Source organism: Uloborus diversus, chromosome 1, assembly GCF_026930045.1.
Source record: "Uloborus diversus isolate 005 chromosome 1, Udiv.v.3.1, whole genome shotgun sequence".
NCBI lineage: Eukaryota > Metazoa > Arthropoda > Arachnida > Araneae > Uloboridae > Uloborus > Uloborus diversus.
The window spans coordinates 198,725,164-198,742,702 of NC_072731.1; positions in this window are offsets into that span (position 1 = coordinate 198,725,164).

Genomic DNA, 17,539 nt, shown 5'->3' on the forward strand with positions numbered 1-17,539 from the left:
TTAATCTACCTGTTACCGTGATTTTTCCCAAAGAGCATAACAAAATTAGCAATTTTTTTTTCAAAAAGGGCTCATAACTAAGTAAGCGCTTAATTGAACATTGCCAAAGGTTGAAGAATAAACATTTGCTGCAAAATTTCCCATTAATCAGCTTTCTTGTAAGATTTACAAGTGCATTGATACAGTTTCTAAATTTATTCTCTTTCTATTTTACTATTAAACTACATAGTAGCTGGTTTTACAGAAAAGTCCACCTGTTATAAACTTAAGTGGGGGCAGAACTAAATTCATAAAATAATTTAAAATACATTAACTATTTTGGTTTTCTGATAATACACTTCTCAAACGCATGCAATTGGTTTCAAATAATACATTGTTTACTTAAGACTCTAAAAGTATTCATAATATAATAGTGAACATAACAGTTGAAATCTACTATTTTTCCATGTTACTTAGTAATGAGTTAGCTATTATAAAACGTTAAAACAATTCCAGAATTAATTGAATAATCAAAAACTGCATACGGACACCTATTCTAAGAGGTTAATGAATTGCATCCTAAAAGCTTTTGACTAGAAAATGTAATAAGTTGGTACGTAAAATTCAATGTTAATTAGTTTCTTTTTAAGCACTTTTATTATACTTGGTCTGATTGTCACGGAGTAATCTGAGGCTTGGTTTTGCTTATATTTCAGCAACTAGATCACTTAGAGACTTTTTTGGATTTCACTAAATGATTTGCTTAATGTTAAGGTACAACTTAACGCTGAAAAATTAAAAATTCTGAAATAAAATTATTATTTCGGTTAGGATGGAAAATTATCAAATTTCACGTAATTTCCCCATTAAACGTTTAAAATATAAAACCCATTGTTACAAATTTTGTTGCCTTGCAACAGTAATGTTAAAAGCAATCATAATGAAAATTTTGAATCAAGGCTTTTCTGAAGCAAGGATGAAATTAGCAAGCATAAATCCTAGAGAGGAACAAGGATTACATTTTAGTACGAACTGCTTAATGTTTTAGACACGTATGTAGTTTTTTCCCTTTAAGTACCGAGCATTTATATGAAACAAAAAGTTAAAGTTTCGTGATGGTAAAATTATTCTATTTCTGAAATAAATTTACACTAAAAAGAATAAAATGACAATTTTTTTTTTTAACAAATACTAAGCACTTTTCATAACGCACTCAAAAGAACAAAATAACCTTTCTGGGTCAGAAAGGACAATTTAAGCATTCCTATAGTTTTCGAAAATTCCAAGAAAATGACACCACAAACGAAGAAAAGTGCGGTTCTTGTCATTTCAAATCAAACTTTCCGAATAAGAAAAATATGCATGTTTCAACGTTCAAAGTTATGATTGAAAGCATAATGATAAGAAATTCTCTTCATGATTTCAGCCGCACTTTTCTTCGTTTGTGGTGTCATTTTCTTGGAATTTTCGAAAACTACAGAAATGCTTAAATTGTCCGTTCTGACCCAGAAAGGTTATTTTGTCCTTTTGAGTACGTTATGAAAAGTGTTAAGTATTCTTTTTAAAAAAATCTATTATTTTAGTTGAAAGGGTAGAATTATTTGAATTAAGAGGTTCAACAGTAATTCATAGCTACAGAATGTTTCTCAAAGCTCTTAACGCAATAAACATGCTAGTTTTATAGCTGGTTTTGTACAGCTATACACAAAACTATGGTGTATGATGATTTCGAGTATATATTGGTTTTGGATAAAATTAAATCTAGTTCCCATTAATAAGTGACAGATGCTTTATTATGGACTGCTTACTTTAGAATACGTATTATACTCCTAACCTCCTACACTGTGTTCAAAGGACACATAATGAAAACCGGAAATATTTCCTCTCCCTGACAAAGATCCGGAAGGTATATAGAAGATTTATTTCTCTCCGCTCTTAATTATGTAACTCGTAGCCAGTGTAGCAGCTACACATATTTAATCCACCTTAAAGCGCATGGAAATTTTGTAAGCTTGAGGAATTATTAAGCTTTTTAGAGGATCAGATACGATGGTTAGTATCTGTCAAATGCGTTAACTTGTGTTTGCTTGGGCTGAACTTCAAAATATGAAAAGATACTTGATATTTATTTTCAATCATGGACTCAAAATGTACTGGTATCCTAATTTTAACGATGTTTTAATGAGCACAAGGCATGTAACTTTGAACCGAAAGCTATATATTCTGCCTTGAGCAGTTAAAGGGCAGTAACTGCTCTTTTTTTTTTCTTTTTTTGCATTTTTGTCGTATAATGTACTCTAGATTTATTGTGCAAGCTTTGCTTATTTAGCTTCCACTGAAGAAAAAAGGCGCGAAAAAAAGTCTTATTCCAAAATTTTCCTATTGTTAGTATCGAATCCAACACACATATCCTCAAATATCTCGAAGACTCATTTCTGCATATACTGCAATTTACCTGCCCAATTCTTATTCATCATAAATATTTAAAATGTAAAACTTAAACTTAAATCAACTACTACACGGAAATCTTTTCGTAAAACCATTTCCTTTTGGTTAATTTGCGCACAGATTCTTTAGTAAAGTTTTACCTTAAAATTGCCGGGAAAAGCAAACTAATGAATCAAATAAAGTTGAATTGGCATTTTCAGTAAGTCAAGAGATTTCCTTTCCATCTGAGCCAAATTCAAAGTCTCATGACCAACGAAGAGAATGGCGCTACACGCTATAATCTCTACTAATATTATAAAGAGAGAGAGAGAGAGCGGATTTTGGTATGTTTATATGTTCTAGGTAATCTCCGGAACCACTACACCAATTTGAAAAATTCCTTCACTATATGAAAGGTGCATTCTTACTGAGTGACATAGGCTATAAATTATGCACATATGTCTTTATGCTATTTTTTAAAAATAATCAGTTATCTTTGCTACCAGTTTACGTTTCGTACTATTTTGTTCTTATATACGTAAAAACAAACCTCGATTGCTCCGCATCCGCAGTGACAGAGTCGTTGAAGATTCCCCTGCGAACTGAATGCTGAAGGATGGGCCGATCTATATTATCATTATATAGAGAGGGGGCGGATTTTCGTATGATTATATGTTCGAGGTAACTTCTGGAGCCATTGCAGCTATTTGAAAAAATCTCTCACTATATGAAAGGTGCGTTCTTACTAAGTAACATATGCTATAAATGCATATACAGTGGCTCCCAAAAGTGCTCGTACACCTACGACTTTCAATAAAATAGGCCCTTATGCATTGGTTAGAACTAATATTTCGGCATAGTTATTTAATTACAAGATCTATGATAAATTTTTAACAAAGCTACACGAAAATTTTTAATAAAACATTAAAACTTAATTTTGTAAAAATCAAAAACCAAAAAGTGCCGGATATTTTATCTCACAAAAGTCTTCGTACACTTTGAAAAAAATGTCAAAAAATTAGTAAATAATTAACTTTTTACAAAATTATTATGTAGTAGAATATCATGCAGTATCAACAACAGCTTTTAAACGTCTGGGAATATATTTCATTGTTTTTTCTTTCTTTTTTTATGCAATTTCTGAATAAGTGTTCAACCGCACTTCGAGTCTGACTGTTTCTAGTTCACTTTTCGTTTCAATGGTGTATTTTCGTAATCTAGCCACCAGATATCTCTAAATATGTTCCACTAAGTTTAAATCTGGCGATTGAGGAGATATTTCTAAGTTTAAGGACAATTTTAGAGGCATCAAACTCAAACGTGTACTTCTTATCGTTATTTTGATTAAAAAAAAACAAAGTAGTTTCCGATTGCCAAATTTTGGACTAATAGTTTAAAATTGTTTTTTGAAATATTTAAATAAACAGCATAATTCATTATTTCATCAAAAAATTTCAAATTTCCAAGTCCTGATGCTGTTATGCACCCTCATTCAAGAACACCTTTACCGTCCTGATTAACTGATTCAGCTAAGTTCTTAAGATAAAATTCCTCATTTTTTCTTCTATAGACAATTATACAATAATTTAACCCAGAATATTGAATTTGTGGCGTACTTTTTCTCTGTCTCACCGTTTTTTGACAAACTTCAAAAATAAAATTTGGCAATATTTTGAAAAAAAAACTACCCGGTTTTATTCAGAATGGCATAGGAATAGTGTGAAAAAAAATTGGACTTCATATTCGAATTCAGTTTTGCGTTATTTTGGTTTTTCTACAAAATTTCAAGGTGTACGAACACTTTTGGGAGCCACTGTATGTACTTATACTAATTTATTAAACCAATAGCTTGTCTTCGCTACCAGTTTATGTTTCGTACTGATCTATTGTTATATACGTAAACACAACCGCTGATTATCTTGCACTTGCATTGACAAAATGGTTGAAGGTTACCTATGAACTGAATGCTAAGGAATAGAAACAAGTGAAAAAAAAAACCCGAGGGTGGCATATGAACCACCAAAACCTATATATTTGAAGCTGCATAGGATAAGGTATGTAGCATTCTATTAGCCTTTGACAATGAAAAATTTAGAGTCGCAGAATGTTAATGCATCAAAATGTATTCAAATTAATTATAATTGGGATTCGCTTCGAGTAAATTAATTTTTGAATTCAAGTAGTTCAGATAGATGATATTAATCCGTGATTGTAAAAGCTATAATTATGCATGCATTTATTACCCTTTGAGGTTTTTTATCTATACTAATATTATACAGAGAAAGGGTTTATTTAATATGTATATGTTCCGGACAAGACTAATACATGATTGCAACCTACTGAATGAGTATGTTTCCAATCACGCAACCAAACTAGTAACCGATCAGTGACTCATCTATGATAACAGAACGCAAATTAATGTTTATCGGCATACCCGGTGGAACTGAAATAGTTTAATAAATTTAACCAAAATCAACAAAATTGGTTAAATTTATTAAATCTAAGAAAAATTGCTGCAAACTTAATTGCAGCAATTTTTCTTAGTGGTAGAAAAACTAACCCCTCCAGATTTAAACTACTTTGAATGTCTCCCTTCAGAAGGACTCCATACGTTTCATAAGAAAAAAAATGGGCCATTCGGACAGCGTCTTCAAAAGGTCTGCCGCATATGTTTTACGGATGTGCGATGAGCCACTGTTTGTATATGGAAGCCGTGGATTTTAAACGAACTAAAAGATTAAGACAACATTGAAAGAGATGTCATCTTCGCATTTTTCGTCATCTTCGCATTTGACTCTTACCAAACTATTCTTGTTGTTCCCTTGATAAACGCGTGCCTGTTTAAAGTCGTCTCCTTTTAGGAACTCTCTACGATCTCTGAATCTTAAGAATACCTTTAAGAGCACATACTCTTTCTATTAAAATTAAAGGCGGTATTCCAATAATTTTGTTGCAAAACTTTGATTTGCCTTATGTATGCAATGGAGTTGGACCCCAAGTAAAATCAATATGGACTAATATGATTTATCATATTACTGGATCAGCAGCAGGTTAGTCAGGAATATTTCTCGAAATCCCATGGTGCTTGTAAATTTCCATTTCTAATATAAGTAATTGCAATTTACAATGAAACTTTATTATGCCATCACCATCATCAAAACTGAAGGTCACACGTACAACGTTATATATGGGAAGATTATATTGTTCACGGGGAAGTAAAGATTGTTTTCTCTTGATTAGGAAATGAAGTGAATCAATTTCTTTTAAAACCTCATAAAAACGAACCACAAAGCGTATGTATACCATGATATTTTAAAACAAAAAAGTCTGCAGAATATTTATTTAAGACAGATAATTTTTTTCAACCCGAACAACTTCTGGACGAGCCCCTAGTGCTAGATAAAATTAAGCATGAGAAATTGATTTAAAATATGTTCAATCATATCTGAATCCAAACAGTTAGTGGGGGTATGAAAAATCACAATGCCCTGTAAAAACTTTTGGGGCGAAAATGAGAATTCGACCAATGCAATTATGCTTCACCAGTCATTTGACTTCCTCACTAAAAAACTAAGCTTCGTATCACGATTTTTCCTTGTGAAGAGTTGACAATGTCTGTAACCATGACATGCATAAGTGATAGGGAGAATGCGCCATCAATATAGCTTGATTTCGGAAAGGTGGCAGTTGAACTGGAAGCGAAAACCGGCCACTACATTTTGTAACAGGTATGACGAGTGAGATCGCGCTAGCAGTAAGAACTTGAGAGCTTGTTTGTTCTCGCTGATCCCACCTATTACTAAATGAAGTGTTCTGCTTCCGTTTCCAGTTCATCCGCTTTCTCTCTCCATGGTCAACCTGTAACGGCGCTCTTTTAAAGCGTTTTGTACTGTAAGGCGATAATCGACAACGACACAGCAAAAAATTGGAGAAATGTATGGTCAAGTGCAAAGCCAATGTTTTTATTTGCATTTAAGTAATCTGTTTCTATCTAATTCGAAAATGCAACAAAAAAACATTTTAGACGCACCGCATGAATATTAAGTACGATACGCAAACTAGTACTTCAAGTGCTGCAGTATCATGGAAAATAAACTTATAACTAATACGGTGCTACAGTCAATCAGTCATCATTGTTTCCATTTAAAGGAATTCCTCAGAGAATACTGACTAAAATGGGACCATCACGTGAAAGTTACGTAAGGTCACTCAGCGACTACTCAGCGTCGCATGGTGGTCTCAAAAGTCTCTCCAAAGTCATCAACAGGTTACAGCAACTCACAAATGTCAGTCCTTATCCACTTTACATAAGCAATGTTGCATTGGAGTTTTTCAAAGTCAAACGATGTATATGAATTGTTGCGGAGATGTTGGAGCATGTTAAACATGCTTCAAGTGCCATGATGACATTCATAAAGTGATAGAATTGTGACATTTTACAGCGTGACTGCTGTAAAATGTAACAATTCTGTCACTTTATGAGTTTCATCATGGTGAATCTCCGAAATTTGCCGACTATGTTGTGATATCAGAGAAGTTGATTTTTGTCGGAAAACTTTAATCCACTTCCATTCATTGTATGAACACTCACTCTTAAAACAAAATGCAAAAAATAAATAGATGAACTACAAAATAGAAAGCGCGTGTACTTCAATTTGTCAGTAGCTCATGCTCTGAAACCAGTGGCGCAGCGAAGGAGGGGGGTGAACCACCCCTCACGACAGAACCATTAGTATTAGTATAAATGCAAATTCTAATACAATAGTTAAAACCTATGGAAGAGCTTTATTTATCAAAAAACGCCCTTCAAAGGGTTTTTTGATCAAAAAATCCCCTTTAGAAGATATCTTTGATCAAAAACCCAGCTCCAGAAGGTAGTTTTGATTACAAAACATTTTTGAAGGTGTTTTACATCAGAAAAAAAAAAACTTTTAGAGGTATTTTTGATCAAAAAACTCCCTCCATAAGGAATTTCTGACTGCGATAGTGTCTAAAACCTATCTTTTTTTTTTGTAAGTTAACGAGCTTTTTACAGTAGTCAACAGCAATATACACAGACTTCATTCCTTTAAAAAACGGAGAGAATAGGTACAGTTTTGGCAAATGCATCTATTTAAGAGATTAAAAAAATGCTTCAGTCTCACCTTTTCTGATGCGGAAAACATTTGTATTTTGCGTATCCAATTGATGATTCTTGGGCAACAAACGTGTTAGTCCATTTAATACTTGTAAATCCGAACCTAAAGAGAAAAGTTATTTATTTTAGAAACTAATAAGCTTTTACTTAATACTAGAAATTTCAAGTCATGACATTGGTTCATTTTTTAATCTATTTTATGTGCAATTTAAAACCACATAAAAAATACTTTTGCTCTCAAACCATTCCTCAAAATTTCTTGTCCAATTCAGGAATGTCACCATTCGACGTAACAGGTGTTGCAAATGTTCACAAAAATGTAAATGAGGGATTCATCGGTGTATTTTTCTTTGATATAACTCATGGCCTTTTTTTTTTTTTTTTTCGAACTTATGAAATAGAATTCCTTTTACCAAATGGATACACAAAGAAAGAAAATAATTGAAAACTGTCTTATTTTCATTTTGTACTTATTAATATTAATACTTTAACAAAATACTTCTGTATAAAACGTTTTACGTCATTTTAACGTAAAGTCGTCATTTTTTCGAATTAAACTGTCACTTCAAATCATGGAAACAGCGCTTTCAGTATTACAATACAATATTCAATTAAAAACAGTATTAAATAGAATAAAATAAAATCAGAAGTTTTTAAACAATAATGAAACATTACCTGTTCTCAGCTGATAAATGATATCAACGAACTTCTAAGACTATTTAAAAGTTTTCAAACGAATATCAATTTTAAAATATGCATTTTTAATGTATTGGCTACAAAAAGTAATAGTTAATACATTTTTTGTAATGATACATTAATTTTTAGTTAAATGTAATACTGATTAGAATAAAAACTTATTCATAATTTCAAATTTATGACAATGCACCAAATGAGGTTTAAAAGTCAAGAATTTTAAAAGCAATATCCAGTAAGTTTTCCCGACAAAACGGGTGTAGATTTTAATCTCATGCATCTAAAATCTCATGTGTGTGATAAGACAAAGTGAACGAACTGTTTTGAAGAGGAATCATTAATATGTAAATAATTTTTAACAATATTACGAACAACAATGCGTTTATTTTGTATGAATATGTACCAAAATCAATTGTGAAGCGCGTCTATGTATTGTTTAGTTTAGTTGTACGAACGGCTTGAACCCAACGTAGAATCGCTTTATGAGGGAAGACATTTTACTTTTGGTGGATATCAGACGAACGATTGAATCCATGCAAAACTTCCATACCCGATGTCGCCAAGTCGCAAAGAGAAAGCCCTGAATCCTTCTCATCAGGGAAAGAGAAGGTTTCAGGGCTCTAAGTTAGCCAAGCCCCTGAAGTTTCCTCCGAAAGTGGAATTCATCAACCCACAAAGAAAGGTTGGTGAGAGAGCCGCCAAGGGTGGTAAGCCGAAGATGATGATCGAAGTGAACAGGGGCAGAGCTCCCTCATGTAAAAAAAAAATTATTTATAAGTTAATTGTTTCTCCCCCCTCCCCTATACACTGTTTTAAAACTACTGCCCCACCCCTTCAATCGCATCAAACAAATCTTTGTAAGCAAAAATATTATCTGTTTTACTAAAATTCAACGGTATCTATATATTCATATATCTATCCTTTTATGTGTGTATGTCTGCTAAAGGTCACATCTGATTGGCTGTCGGGTGTTACGTGACGATCTCACTTCTTAGAATTCAATTGTCTCTAGTTGGTTTTCCATTTCCGAAAAATTTTCGAATTCACCCCTGTGACGAGATGATATACGAGATGAGGCGTCGCCATAGGCAGTATTTACCTACCTGTGGCAGCTCAATGCGCCGAAAGCAACGTAGAGGCTCGAGGAAATGAAATTAGCCGCCTTTTGTTAGCATTTTTTTATTTTTTTTCATATGGATGTACTGCTTAAGCAACGTATTTTACTTGACTTTTGTAACTCTGCTTCACTTGCTGCTGCTGCATTTTCACTGCTTTAAAAAAAAACTACTTATTCGAGCATCGTATAGATAAAGTTTAAAGCAGTTTTATTGTTTTGCCATTACTTTAATGGGTTTGTTTGATCCCTTAGTAAGACAAAAATACTAATGCTGCTCGAAGTTTTTAGAAAATATATTATTCTTTTCTCGAATTAAACACTCGTTTAATGAAAACTTTGAATGAAATATTTAATGTTAAAACTTTTAAAAATTATGTAGTAGCCGAAGTACTTGCGCAAAATTGTTGGTCACATATTTTTTTATCTTTTACTTGATTATTAATTCATTTATTTGTTTATGACTGGAAAATACCATGTCATTTGCAAATTTCTCACAAATATATATAAAGTAGGTCAACACAAGCAACAACGAAATACATCTTGCTGGGAAAATGCAATACATCAACAATCAAAAGGAGTATCATCTACTTACAATACCCACAGGGTCTAGTGAGAAACCATAAGAAATTCCCCTACTTCCTACCAAAATTCCCCATAGTAAATCTAAGCAAATGACCTAAGCCAGCTGAGGAAAAAAGCTGACGGAACTTCTCCCTACAATTTCGTTCCTACCACAGAAAATCAATACACCAACGAGCGAAATCCCTAATGGAATTTGGAGGTCCAACGTCCAGTGGAGGGATGTTTGTAAAAGGACTAATCGCTTGATCGGACCAGCCCCTTTTAATTACTCGGCCGCTCTGCTGTACGGAGAATTGAGATTCTTGTGACATACGTGATGCAGAGACTGGAGGGATGAAAATAGGCAAACTCAGCTGGCATTCCAGCATAATGGATTAAGGCCAGCAAGTTCATGTATTTTAAGAAGCGTAAATGTAATGGAAATTAACTTAGCGAGAGAAATTGGATGCAGATACTTTGCTGTGCTGTTCTTCGTATATGTAAATGTGCAATTAAGTATGTTCATTAAGTTTGGTTTTTTGCTTAAGAAACGTCGAAAAAATCATTGTGAAAAACGCTTTTCTTTCTTTTGAACTAAACTCTCGACTGGTCAGGTGGTTTTACAAAGCGTTGAGGTCTACTGTATGTAACCCTAACACTATATTTTTGTGCACTCTATAAATTTTAGCGAATTAAAATAGGAGAATTTCCAATGACTTTAGTATTAATCATTTATATAAATGCAAATGAAAATGTACCCTAAGAAACACATATACATACTGTGTGCCCATTACAGTCCGTTGTCAGCATAATCATTTTTGAACGGTAAATGCTAGGGGATAAAAATGTGGTAAAGTTGATTTGCACTGTGCAATCAAGCGGCTAACAGTATCACCTGTCGACAAAACTCGAAGTTAGCGTTCTTATCTCAGAAACGCTGCAAGGTACGGAAAAATCGATTAAAAAGTTGTTCAGCTTCATCAAATTAAGAAAGTCAAGACATTTTCCGTACATTAATGTTAAAAATATTAAAATTAAGAATACATTTCAGCAACAAGTGATCCTATATAGTAATTGCTTCGAATGGCATCCAAATTCACCTGACCTGAACAATTGGACTTTAGTCGGTAAAAATGCATAAAATAGTGAGTGTATGCAACCTGTGAACCATAACTGCTGAAACTTGGAAAATCTTACTACGAATGCACTTGCCATGTTGTATAATTTCAAGCGGGCAGGGCAGTTCGTATCCAGATGCATATTTTTGTACTTCCGAGCCAGAAGGACGTAAGTCACATTATTAAAATTTTACAGGAGACAAAAAAAAAATTTCTGCCGCATGCAAAGGGTGGGACGCGCGCTCTTTTAACTCTGGTAAAAAATTTAAAAGTTTTTTTTAAATTATTATCATACGGCTCGATGCGGAATAGAATTCTACATACAATGCACTAATAAACAGAAAATCACCATTTTTGGACTTATTTCAATTTGGTTCTGAGGTACAGGTTTATACTGAAATACACAATTTTCAGCATTACAGATAGTCAAGCCTCATCTCCATCCATACAGTTTGGTTCAACGCGAAAAAAAAAGTACAACCTGTGCTGTTTTCTTTTCTTTCTTTTTTTTTTTTTTTTTCAAAATTTCGGAACGGAAAATGTCGTTTCTTACTAAATCGATGATGCTGGATAACTTTGTAATCTACTTTTTGTCCGTTAACCGAACCGCTTATAAAAGGAAACTAAAATAGATTTTTTCCGCCAGGTGGCGCTAAAAGCGGTTTCATTCGTAGCTGTATGGCGACTTCACTATACCTAGATCCTGCTTTTATGGCTATAGCTCTTTCCGTTCAGAATTTTCTTGGGTGAAAACGGACTTCAACGGACATAATATGTCCGTTTAAAGCCACAAATATAAGCATAACAAAACGCTTGAATTCATAAGCTTCATTATTCCGGATTGTAGTAAAACCCTCCGTTTCACCAGCAAGCCGTTAAGCTCTCATATTAAAAGTTTTTACTTCCTTTCTTCCTTTTACGTAGCAAAGGAAGTATTGTAACTGCAAAACATTTTCCCTCAAATTTCAATTTAAATTTCTATTTCACTCGTTCCCGAATAAATGTTGAGTTTCATTTCACTAAGCCCTGAATAAATGTTTGGCCTATCTGCACGTGCCTAAAAATGCGCAGACAGTCAAAATATTCATTTTGACGATCCCCGAGAGAAAACACCACGAGTGTTTTCGTGTTTAGCAGCTGAGTCATTGACTGACCTTTGAAAGTAAATCTATCAGATTAAGAAGAAAAAAAAGCAACTTAGATTGGATCAGAAGAAAAATCTTGCAATAACTACCTATTTTTGGAAATAGTATTCTATCAAAGCGACTAATTTTTAATAAAATACGTTTTCTCCATTCTAAGAGAAATGTCAAAATTAACTTTCACAAATCAATTCCGATCCAACGGTGTCAAACGATTTTAAGCGTATACCTTTTTTTACTTCAAGAAAATGAAGATACGTGAAGATATTTCATTCCATCTTGCAGTTTCTTAAGGATGTTTTTCTTTCAAGTTTGGGAATGCTTTGATTAAATTAAAAGAATACTATTGAATGATTTATCTAATTTTGTTATAAAATATTCCTATAATTTAATCACTTCAGATTCCTTTACTTCAGTGAAAGAAAACAATCAGCATTTTCAATTCAATTACGTTAATGGAAAACAAAATTGCGAGAACAATGTTGTTTATTAAATGGAATTTCTTTATAAGGTTACGTGGAATTTACTTCCGGCATGTTTTGTCTGATTTAAATAGAATATATATTTGTATTATTTGATTTTCATCTGCTGATGTTATTACAGTTTATTAAATGCATATGACTATTTTCATTTTTCTGGAGCGTTGACAGTTCATCTGAAAGGCATTTCATGAAATAAAAGCGCTTCATTATTTACACAATATCGAACAAAGTTGCTTTAACATGATACAAATTCTTCACGTACAGTGCTGGCCAAATTATAAGACTAAAGAGTTTTTTTTTTTTGTACACTATTTGTACTAAAATACTATTTATTTTACTGTTAAAGTACAGTACATACTGTACACTGATTATTACGTTATTTTAGCATAATTTAATGTTTGAAGGTGGCAGCACTGTCTGCTTTGTTTATGTTCTTTGTTTATCTACCTACCAGGAACATAACCTCAATCAGCTTAAACAGTTAACTAGTTATTTTTATTAATGTGTTCTGTTATATTTAAAGTTAGTTTTAGGTAATTAGCGAGTATGTGTATGTGAGTATATATTATAGTGAGTATAAACAATTTTTACCTCCTTTTTTAAAAAGTTAAGAAATGGTGTAAACCTTGTGAAAAGTATGCCAAAAAAACTTAAAATGCTCATCAAGAACAAGCGAATGCATACTAAATATTAGATAATTATTTCACTATTCGTTAATGTGTCTATATTTATGTAATCAATAAAGAATTTGCTTTTAAAAATCTTAGTCTAATAATTTGGCCAGCACTGTATATGCATTGCTAAAAATGCCGAAGATATTTTCCATGACTTTTACCTGAATTCCACAAATCTGTGAATTCTGAACCATGATTCGCGTTCAAGACTCAATTTTACTTGGGTTGCGAAAGGATCTTGAACGTTCAGAGTGTCCGAAACGTCCTTGACACACTCATAAAAAATTTACGAAAGCAACAGTCTTATGAATATGCGGTTTCCACAAGAATACTTCAAGTTCGAAAGTATATCTTGTGTTCATTTATGTCAAATTGTGTAGCATTGAAGATCTGAAAGTACAAACTACCCAAGTAGCCCTAACTGTTCCGCAATACATGTAGGCTAGAAGATGGGATAAACTTCAGGTTCATCATTGAACGTTTAGATGGGGTTCGAGCGACAAACGATGCTTACATTCAACTCCGGTAATGAAAGGTATTGTTTTTTGTTTAATGCTTTTCTTAAAATGCCTCACATTGCATTTGTTTGACGGTTACAGTGCCTTTTGAGGTTACCTTCAATACAGCTCAATTTGTAAGTTATGATTTTACGATACCATACAATATGTGTCGCTGTCATAAACCATTGGGCAAACCGCATACTCATCAGACAATTTGTTACTTTTCTAAGATTTTTTAAAGTACCAATTACTTTTTTCATATAGTGTTTCACACATCTCACAATTTGTAAAAGTAAGAGTTGTTCTTCAATATTCATCAAGCAGCATGGTAACAGTACAACAAACAATACCCTAAACAAGTGACTTTTTTCGAATGTCGAGAACTTAGAACACAAAACTTCTGCCTTTTCAGAATGCAACACTTTTTGGAAAACGATACATTTGTCATTTTTTTAACTGCTAAATGTGTGTGTTTACACTTAAGATTAAGTTGATATGCGATTAATAATATCATATTCCTTTAAACTAATCCGAAGACTTTTTTTACAATGAAAGTTCATTTTGCGTATACATGAACTTCTACGCGTTCCTAACATGTGTGTTACGCGAAATAACAATTATTCCTTTGTGTATCGTTTATTGCATCGATATAGTAAATGATTAGGAAAAAAGGCATCAACTACAGACGATACAGAACATTGTTCAAGGAAACGAAAAAAATCATAAACAACTGGAAAGGCGTTAGTTTTCTCATTTTTGAGAGTAGGGGAGACCGGGGCTAGTAAGCGAAGGGGTAAGTGTGCGAATGCTAAATAATTTTCTTACTTTTGGTTTGACAGCACTGAGTGAGCTGTCACGTAATCACGTAGATGCCTCGCAACTGTCAGCGTATTTTCAGTGAAATCTGCCAAACCAAACGTGTTGCACGAGAGAAAATTGTTTTTTCGCAGTGCTGAGTTTTTTTTTTTTTTTTCATCCTTAGTTATTATCTTATAAAACATATAATAGTAGAGTAATTTACCGAAACTTATTAATATTGAACAGCCAATGCTTCTATGCAACAAATGACGTTTATTCGTATTATTTCATCAAACCATTTTTAAACCTTAACCGTTGTTACTTAATTTCAATACCACAAGTTATCGCTAGTAGGCGAATATTTTTCATGGTAAGTGTGCGAATTCTCATACTTGCCCCAAGTAAAGTTTTTAAGAGTCAAAACATTAAACAATTGAAATTCAAATTCTGTAAATTGTCAATTTAATGAAATAATTGCATTAGTTACACTATTCTTGAGCATGATTTCTTATAGACACGCTGGTACAATTGCCAACATACGTGCTCTTCTTTCCGGAAATGAGAAAATACAAGAGAAAAAACAACAACGGGAAAACCGCACCAGATGTAATACTGCATGTATGGTGCATTCCCCAGTGGGTAGATGATAGCTGAAATGTTTCCACATTTTATAAAGGATTTTGCTAAAAACACTGTATGTTCAAAGAAAAACCATCTGATTCTCTTACTAGACATTTGCGTCAATAAAAGGGCTTGATTTTTGTAAGGAAACTACTACACTAATAAAAATAATAATTACACTACTCTCTTTCCCACCACATTGAAGCCATAAGTTGCTGCCTCTTGATAAGAGTCTACATGGCCCATTGAAAAATTAAGTTAATTCCACCAATGATTCTTGAATGGTGAATAATCCAGGAAAGCCAATGACGATTTACAACGTACCAATGGTGGTTACAATTGTTTTTCCACAAGAAGCAAGCTATATAAATCTAAATCTCCTGGATATATGAGTGACACTGTTTGTCCCAGCAGGCAACCATGCTTTAAGAAAACTGGATGTACCTGTCCTAGAGCAGATTCAGTTGATACTTCATTCAATAATTCATATTTAGAGTTTCTAACTGAAGATAGCGTTATGTCTCAGCTGAACCCACATACATGTCTGAGCATTACTCCAGATTACGTACGACCTTTTGCGAAAGCTGGAGTGAGTCAGATCAGAAAATGTTTTCTATCTTTTCTTATGATTTGATCCACTCCAGCACTTCTACGAAAGTGGTCTACAGCAATAGTTTTTAATACTCCAGTCAAAAAGGCTCTTCAGGAAGAAAGACACTCAGCAGAAAAACGCAAATCATCACAAAAAGTCCCCAAAACAAACAAGAAATCTCTGAATCGAAGAAAAAAGGAACGTAAACCCAAAAGAAACATAAAAAGGAAGAACGGAGGCAAATAAAAAAGTTCATTTCAAATAATGTTTGCATTTTTCAGCATTTACCTCTAAAATGAGTTAAACCTTTTTATATGGTGTAACATACCTAATTTTAAAGCAATTTCAATACTAATTTCGCTTTTTTTTTCATTCATTTGTACGTGCTACTTGCTTATTTAAAGCATCATTGAGGATTTATGTGAAAAAATTTTCTGCGTCTATTATGAGTTTTTCTCAATTTGCTCCCCGTGACGGGGCAAGTGTGCGAACTCTGCGAAGGTTCACAAAAAAATTATGCAAAAAGTAGACAAAGCATAGTACTGTCAAACAAAAAATATGACCTTATTGCTGATACCATGCAGATTATCCAAGCAATAAAAATAAATTCTACTTTATTACAGCCTTTAAAAAAAATAAAGTTTAAAAGTTCGCCAGCTATCCCCGGTCTCCCCTAAAGATTTTTTTTTTCATCCGAAGCTGCCATTATAAGAATTAATTTATAAAAATGATGGAAATGAAAGACATTAGTATTACAATCAAAGCTCAAGTCATATAAAAGATATGAAAACCGAAAAAGAAAGAAGATATATGAAATTTTATATTGTCAAATCGGACATACTTTTTTTTAAATTAACCGTACAGACTCGCTTTATGTACAATTAAAAAACATTGTTTCTAAAATTACAAAATACTTTGTTAGATATTAAAAAACGAATAAAAAAGACAGCAATCTTAACGTGCACAGATTAAAGTTACTTTCGTATTACATCTAAGTTATATTTTTCCGTTCACTTTCTTTTCTCGACCACACATACAGGGTGATTATAAAATAACGTGAGGTGTTCAGAGCCCTCTAGTTAGTGAAGTATTGGGCGAAACATTGCCAAATTGCATGGACGTACACAGCAGACCATGGAATTTCGATTTCCACAATTAAAAAAAAAAAATAGTACCAAAAGTCACCACGAGGGGGAATTTTGGTGTGTATTAGTTACGAATACTGAAGAATTGAATGCCAATGAAAAGCACACATCAAGTTTTTTGGTAAAAATAACTGTTGCTTACAAATGAGGTTCAATAAAACCAACAAGAAATTTCAATTTGTAACAAGAGAAGAATTTTACCAAAAGTCGTCAGGAAGAAATTTTGGCGCGGCAGCAAGGATTTCTTTCTGAATAATATTCATGCAAGATGGTGTACCACCCCATGTTCTGCTATATGTACTGAGTGTATGGTGGCAACATTTCTTTGATAGCAGTTTTATTAGTCATGCATTTCCTACGGTAGTTAGACCGTGGTCGCCCAATCTTTCACCTTGTGATTTTTAACCATATTGGATTTCGTAACGGTGTTGTGTATCTGCGACATGTTCCCGATATCTTAACTTTCAAAACTAGAAAATTGTTACAGGTAGGTGAAATCCCCCCTCCCCTAGAAATGTGGAAAAATTGTGCATTGTATGCAGTAAATGGAAAA